The sequence below is a fragment of the Triticum dicoccoides genome, chromosome 4B (genome assembly GCF_002162155.2).
Source record: "Triticum dicoccoides isolate Atlit2015 ecotype Zavitan chromosome 4B, WEW_v2.0, whole genome shotgun sequence".
Taxonomy (NCBI): Eukaryota; Viridiplantae; Streptophyta; class Magnoliopsida; order Poales; family Poaceae; genus Triticum; species Triticum dicoccoides.
The window spans coordinates 176,797,847-176,806,107 of NC_041387.1; positions in this window are offsets into that span (position 1 = coordinate 176,797,847).

Consider the following 8,261-nt stretch of genomic DNA (forward strand, 5'->3'; position numbering starts at 1 on the left):
TCTAGACAAGTTGTCTGCAACGGGGTTCTCAGCTCCCTTTCTATCAATAATATGCAAATCAAATTCTTGGAGCAAGAGAACCCATCTAATAAGTCTAGGTTTAGCATCTTTCTTTTCCATAAGATATTTAATAGCAGAATGATCAGTGTGAATAGTAACTTTAGAATCAACAATATAAGGTCTAAACTTAACACAAGCAAATACAACTGCTAAGAATTCTTTTTCAGTAGTAGCATAATTTCTTTGGGCAATATCAAGAGTTTTACTAGCATACTATATAACATTTAATTTCTTATCAACTCTTTGCCCTAGAACAACACCTACAACATAATCACTAGCATCACACATAATTTCAAAGGGTAAATTCCAATCAGGTGTCTGAACAATAGGTACAGTGATCAAAGCTTTCTTAAGTATTTCAAATGCTTCTACACAATCATCATCAAATACAAAAGGAATATCTTTTTGCAATAAATTAGTTAGAGGCCTAGAGATTTTAGAGAAGTAGTTAATGAACCTCCTATAAAAAAACCGGTATGACCAAGGAAACTCCTTATACCTTTTATGTCCTTGCGACATGGCATCTTTTCAATAGCATCAACTTTAGCTTTATCAACTTCAATACCTTTCTCAGAAATCTTATGCCCCAAGATAATGCCTTCATTAACCATAAAGTGGCACTTCTCCCAATTCAAGACAAGACTAGTGTCTTCACATCTCTGCAAAACTCGACCAAGGTTGCTCAAGCAATCATCAACAGAGGATCCATAAACGGAGAAATCATCCATGAATACCTCACAAATCCTTTCACAAAAGTCAGAGAATATAGCCATCATGGATCTTTTAAAGGTAGCAGGTGCATTACATAAAACAAAAGGCATATTTCTATAAGCAAAAGTACCTAAAGGGCAAGTAAAAGTAGTTTTTGATTGATCCTCCGCTGACACAGGTATTTGAGAGAAACCAGAATAACCATCTAGAAAGCAGAAATGTTTATGTTTGGATAGTCTTTCTAGCATTTGATCAATAAAGGTTAAAGGGTAATGATCTTTCTTAGTAGCTTTATTTAATTTACGAAAATCAATTACCATCCTATAACCTGTAATAATTCTTTGCGGAATCAATTCATCATTATCATCAGGAACGACAATAATACCTCCCTTCTTAGGGACGCAATGGACAAGACTTACCCAATCACTATCAGCAACGGAATAAATTATACCTACCTCTAGGAGCTTTAATATCTCCTTTCTTACCACTTCTTTCATCTTAGGATTTAACCGTCGTTGAGGATCTCTAACTGGTTTGGCATCTTTCTCCAATTTTATTTTATGTTGGCATAGAGTGGGATTAATGCCCTTAAGATCATCCATAGTATATCCAATAGCATCACGGTGCTTCCTCAGAGTTTTCAATAATCTTTCCTCTTCTTTCTCTGAAAGGTTGGCACTAATAATAACATGATATATCTTCTTTTCATCAAGATAAGCATATTTAAGATTATCAGGTAATAGTTTGAGCTCAAACACGGGATCACCCTTGGATGGAGGGGGATCCCCTAGGATTTCAACAGGTAAGTTGTGTTTCAGAATAGGACCCTGTTTAAGGAATACTTCATCTATTTCCCTTCTTTCATTCATAAACATATCATTTTCATGGTCTAGCAAATATTGTTCTAATGGATCAATAGGAGGTACGGCAATAGAAGCAAGACTAGTAATTTCATCCTTGCTAGGCAATTCTTTATCACGGGGTTGTCTACGGAATTTAGCAAAATTAAACTCATGTTTCATATCCCCTAAGCCAATTGTAACAACATCCTTTTCACAATCAATCTTAGCATTGACAATATTCAAGAAGAGTCTACCAAATATAATGGGACAAAAGTCATCTTGTGGGGAACCAAGAACAAGAAAATCAGCAGGATATTTAACTTTCCCACACAAGACTTCGACATTTCTAACAATCCCAACTGGTGCAATAGTATCTCTATTGGCAAGCTTAATTGTAACATCAATACCTTCTAACTCAGCGGGTGCAATATCATGCATAATTTCTTTGTATAAGGAAATAGGAATTGCACTAGCACTCGCACCCATATCACATAAGCCATGATAACAATGATCTCCTATTTTAACAGAAATAACAGGCATGCCTATAACTGGTCTATGTATCTTAGCATCTGGTCTAGCAATATTAGCAGTTTCACCACATAAGTAAATAACATGCCCATCTATATTATCATCCAAGAGATCTTTAACCATAGCAATACTAGGTTCAACTTTAATTTTCTCAGGAGGTGTATATGTTCTAGTATTACTCTTACGAACCATAGTTGAAGCTTTAGCATGATCCTTTATCCTAACAGGAAAAGGTGGTTTCTCAACATAAGTAGTAGGAACAATAGGATCATTATAAGTGATAGTATTTTCTGCAACTGTAATAGGTGCAACTACTTTTACTTCAATGGGAGGATTATATTTAAACCACTTATCCTTAGGGAGATCAACGTCAGCAGCAAAAGATTCACAGAAAGAAGCTACTATCTCAGAGTCAAGTCCATATTTAGTGCTAAATCCACGAAAAGCATCGGTATCCATAAAATATTTAACACAATCAAACTTAGGTGTCATACCTGACTCCTTACCATCGTCGGAACCCCAATCTTCAGAGTTGCATTTAATTCTTTCCAATAAATCCCAATTGAATTCAGTAGTCTTCAGCATATAAGAACCAGCACAGGAAGTATCAAGCATGGTGCGATCATTGAGAGAAAGCCGAGCATAAAATTTTTGAATAATCATTTCTCTTGAGAGCTCATGATTGGGGCATGAATATAACATTGACTTATGCCTCCCCAATCTTGAGCGATGCTTTCTCCTTCGCGAGGCCAGAAATTATATATGTAATTACGATCACGATGAACAAGATGCATAGGATAGAAATTCTGGTGAAATTCCAACTTCAATCATTTATAGTTCCAAGATCCTGTATCATCATATAGCCTATACCATGTCAATGCATCTCCCTTCAAAGATAAAGGGAAGACCTTCCTCTTAACAACATCATCAGGACTACCTGCAAGCTTAAATAATCCACAAACTTCATCCACAAAGATAAGGTGTAAATCGGGATGCAATGTTCCATCTCTTGCAAAGGGAATAGCTAGCAGTTTCTCTATCATACCCAAAGGAATCTCAAAGTAAAAAATTTCAGTAGGTTCAATAGGTTGAGGAGCAACTCTTTGCTCTACTATTCGGGGCAAAGATACCCCGAACAAGCCCCTCAAAGGATTAGTTTCCATTGTAAAAGTGACAGAAAATTTTAGCACACTATATAAATGTTTTCTTACCAAGTTCCACTCACCAAAGGAGCTTCACTCCCCGGTAACGCCGCCAGAAAAGAGTCTTGATGACCCACAAGTATAGGGGATCTATCATAGTCCTTTCAATAATTAAGAGTGTCGAACCCAACGAGGAGCAGAAGGAAATGACAAGCAGTTTTCAGTAAGGTATTCTCTGCAAGCACTGAAATTGTAGGTAATAGATAGTTTTGTGATAAGATAATTTGTAATGGGTAACAAGCAATGAAAGTAAATACGGTGCAACAAGGTGGCCCAACCCTTTTTGTAGCAAAGGACAAGCCTGGACAATTTCTCATAATGATAAAAGCGCTCCCGAGGACACATGGGAATTATCGTCAAGCTAGTTTTCATCACGCTCATATGATTCGCATTCGGTACTTTGATAATTTGATATGTGGGTGAACTGGTGCTTGGGTACTGCCCTTTCTTGGACAAACATCCCACTTATGATTAACCCCTATTGCAAGCATCCGCAACTACAAAAGAAGTATTAAGGTAAACCTAACCATAGCATGAAACTAGTGGATCCAAATCAGCCCCTTACGAAGCAACACATAAACTAGGGTTTAAGCTTCTGTCTACTTATTACTTCCCAATGCCTTCCTCTAGGACCAAATAATGGTGAAGTGTCAGATAGTCGACGTTCACATAACACCACTAGAGGAGATACAACATACATCTCATCAAAATATCGAACGAATACCAAATTCACATGACTACTAATAGCAAGACTTCACCCATGTCCTCAGGAACAAACGTAACTACTCACAAAGCATATTCATGTTCATGATCAGAGGGGTATTAATATTCATTAAGGATCTGAACATATGATCTTCCACCAAGTAAACCAATTAGCATCAACTACAAGGAGTAATCAACACTACTAGCAACCCACAGGTACCAATTTGTGGTTTTGATACAAGATTGGATACAAGAGATGAACTATGGTTTTTAGAGGAGATGGTGCTGGTGAAGATGATGATGGAGATTGACCCCCTCCCTTTGAGAGGATCGTTAATGATGACGATGGTGATGATTTCCCCCTCCCTAAGGGAAGTTTCCCCGGTAGAACAGCTCCGTCGGAGCCCTAGATTGGTTCCGCCAAGGTTCCGCCTCGTGGTGGCGGAGTTTCGTCCCGTAAGCTTGCTTATGATTTTTATTCAGGGTAAAAGCCTTCATATAGCAGAAGATGGGCACCGGAGGGCCACCAGAGGGCCCAGGAGACAGGGGCACAGCCAGTAGGGAGGCGCCCCCCACCCTCGTGGCCAGGGTGTGGGCCCCCTCTGGTACTTTCTTCGCTCAATAATTCTTATTAATTCCAAAAATGACTTCCGCGGAGTTTCAGGATTTTTGGAGCTGTGCAGAATAGGTTTCCAATATTTGCTCCTTTTCCAGCCAGAATTCCGGCTGCCGACATTCTCCCTCTTCATGATAAACCTTGTAAAATAAGAGAGAATAGCCATAAGTATTGTGACATAATGTGTAATAACAGCCCATAATGCAATAAATATCAATATAAAAGCATGATGCAAAATGGACGTATCAGTGTTGTTGAAGATGTTGATGGAGATTTCCCTCCCAAAGATGGGAGAGTTGTTGGTGATAACGATGGCGGTGATTTCCCCCTCCGGGAAGGAATTTTCCTCGGTGGAATTGCTCCACCGGAGGGCAAAAGTGCTCCTGCCCAAGTTCCACCTCGAGATAGCGGAGCTTTGTCCCGAAAGTCCCCCTCTCATTTTTATATGTCAAAATGACCTTTATAGCAGAAGATGGGCACCGGAGGTGGGCCGTGGAGGGCACAACCCACCAGGGCACGCCCAGGTGGGTTGTGCCCACCTTGTGGGCCTCCCCCGGTAGTTATTTGCTCCAGTATTTTTCATATATTGCAAAATAATTCTCCGTAAATTTTCAGCTCATTTGGAGATGTGTAGAATAGGTAACTCTTACATAGCTTTTTCTGGTCCAGAATTCCAACTACCGGTATTCTCCCTCTTTGTGCAAACCTTGAATATTATGATAGAAATTGCATTAGAATTACTCCAAAAAGCATTATTATGCATAAAAAATTATAAATAACAGTAGGAAAACATGATGCAAAATGGACGTATCAGCAATCAATTCACATGTTATGGTTCAAACAATGCATTCTCCGGAAACTTAACAACTTATGTTCTTAGTCAACAAACAATTTCAATGCATCTTATTTTCAACAAAGTCTAAGTAGGAGCTCCACATACTCAATTATCATACAGTCTTCTATGATTGCTAGTACTCTAAGCATATTTTTAGAACAAATAGCATCCATCAAACATAGAGAAAGATAGGGGCTTAATGTTTCGCCTCCCAACTCATTTATGATAGAGATAATTGTTTACAATAATAATTCATGATCAAATATATTTGAATGGATATATGTGCCTAGATCTTTGCCCACCACCTGATGCTTGCCAAGAATAATTACGTTGGAATAAGAAGTTGACTCAACAAAAATAAAATTGACAGAAAAGTAAAAGATATGCCCTTCGCAGAGGGAAGCATGGATTTTCCTATGTGCCAGAGCTCATAGCTTAAAACAGAGATGAATACATTTCGAGTGGTGTCATTTTCCTGTCAATGTCAGAACTAAGGATTTCAATATCTTTCATGCTAAAGACATTATTGGCGGTTCCCATGCGGAAATGAAAAGTTTACTCCCCCTCAACCATACAAACACAAGCCATGGCTAGCCGAATTCACAGGTGCCCTCCAAACAATCAACTTTCTAGGGGAAGTTTATTTTATTAGATCCTTTTTATTTTTTTATTTAATGGATTGGGCATCCCAATTACCAGCCTCTATCATGCAAGGACATGTGAATAAACACTCGACATGAGAATAACCTACTTAGCATGGAAGATACTGACCGTCCTGTCGCTCCATGAGCGGTATAGGCACACAAAGCAGATGTTTATTTGAAAATTTTAGAGATGGCACATGCAAATTTACCTGGAATGGCAGTGTAATACTGTATATAGGTAGGTATGGTGGACACTTACGGAATAAACTTGGCTCAAGGATTTTGGATGCAGAAGCAACATTCCCTCTTAGTATAGAAATTTTCGCTAGAAAATATTATAAACAAGCACCACATGTTGGAGGACCCATAAAAATATAATTTCCATGCAAATATACCCAACTATAGGATTGGAGAAGATAGGTCTAGAGGGGAGTGAATAGACACTTAACCAATCAAAGGTGCAGTTTTTAGTTTTCTTGAAACTTAGGCAGTTTTTGGCACTAGTTAAGTTGACTCCAACACTTCCTGCACATGCATATCTAGAGATAAAGAATCAGAAATATTAAGGAATGCAACTGCGTGGAAAGTAAAGGGTAGAGTTGGAAGATCAAACACAATGAGGACACGATGATTTTTGGCATGGTTCTGATAGGTTGTGCTATCGTACGTCCACGCTGATGGAGACTTCAACCCACGGATGGTAACGGTTTGCACGAGTCCACAGAGGGCTCCACCCGCGAAGGGACCACAAAGAAACAACCTTGTCTATTCCATCATGTCTTGCGTCCATGAAGGACTAGCCTCACTTGGGTAGATGTTCACAAAGTAGGCGACCTCCTTGCCCGTACAAACTCCTTGGTTCAACTCCACATGATCTTTGAGGCTCCCAAATGACACTTAACCAATCTAAGAGACCCCACTCTCCAAAAGGTAATAGATATTGTGTTGGTGATGAACTCCTTGATCTTGTGCTTCAAATGATAGTTTCCTCAACACTCAATCTCTCTCACACAGATTTGGCTTGGGTAGGAGAAGGATTGGAGAGGAAATCATCTTGAAGAGGCTAGAAATCAAGGCTAAAATGGTAGGAATGGAATCTCTTGATCTCAACACATGAGTTGGTGGTTCTCTTTCAAAAAACTAGTGGTGGAAGTTGTGTTTCTTTCTGATAGCTCTTGATAACCCACAAGTATAGGGGATCGCAATCACTTTTGAGGGTAGAGTATTCAACCCAAATTTCTCTATTCGACACAAGGGGGGCCAAAGAATATTTGCAAGTATTAGCAGTTGAGTTGTCAATTCAAGCACACCTAGAGATTAAATATATGTAGCACAGTGATCAATATCAAAGTAATATGATATTTTTGGTAGCAGTAGTAACAGTAACAGTGGGAATGCTAACAGCAGTAACAGTTTTGTAGCAGTTGGAACAATAGCAATAGCAATAGTAACTTAGCAAGAACAATATGTGGAAAACGCGTAGGCATTGGATCAGTGGATTCGCTGGATGATATTCATCATATAACAGTCATAACCTAGGGGATACAAAACTAACTCCAGTTGATAAATATAATGTAGGCATGTATTCTGTAAATAGTCATATATGCTTATGGAAAATAACTTGCATGACATCTTTTGTCCTACCCTCCCGTGGCAGCGGGGTCTGTAAGAAAACTAAGGGATATTAATGTTGGGAATCATTGCATGGAAAACAAAAAAAATCTACACACATGAATGATCTATCCATGGAGATGCATAGCAACGAGGGGGAGAGTGTGTCTACGTACCCTCGTAGACCGTAAGCGGAAGCGTTTCACAACGGGGTTGATGTAGTCGAACTTCTTCGTGCTTCAACCGATCAAGTACTGAACGCACGACACCTCTGCATTCTGCACACGTTCAGCTCGGTGATGTCCCTCACCTTCTTGAACTAGCAAGACATCAAGGTAGTAGATGAGTTCCGTCAGCACGACGGTGTGGTCACAGTGATGGTGAAGTGATCTCCATAGGGCTTCGCCTAAGCACTACGAAAATATGACCGGGGTGTAAACGGTGGAGGGGGGCGCCGCACACGGCTAGGCAATTGTCTGGGTGTGCTTGGCGCCCCCCCTCCTCATTTAT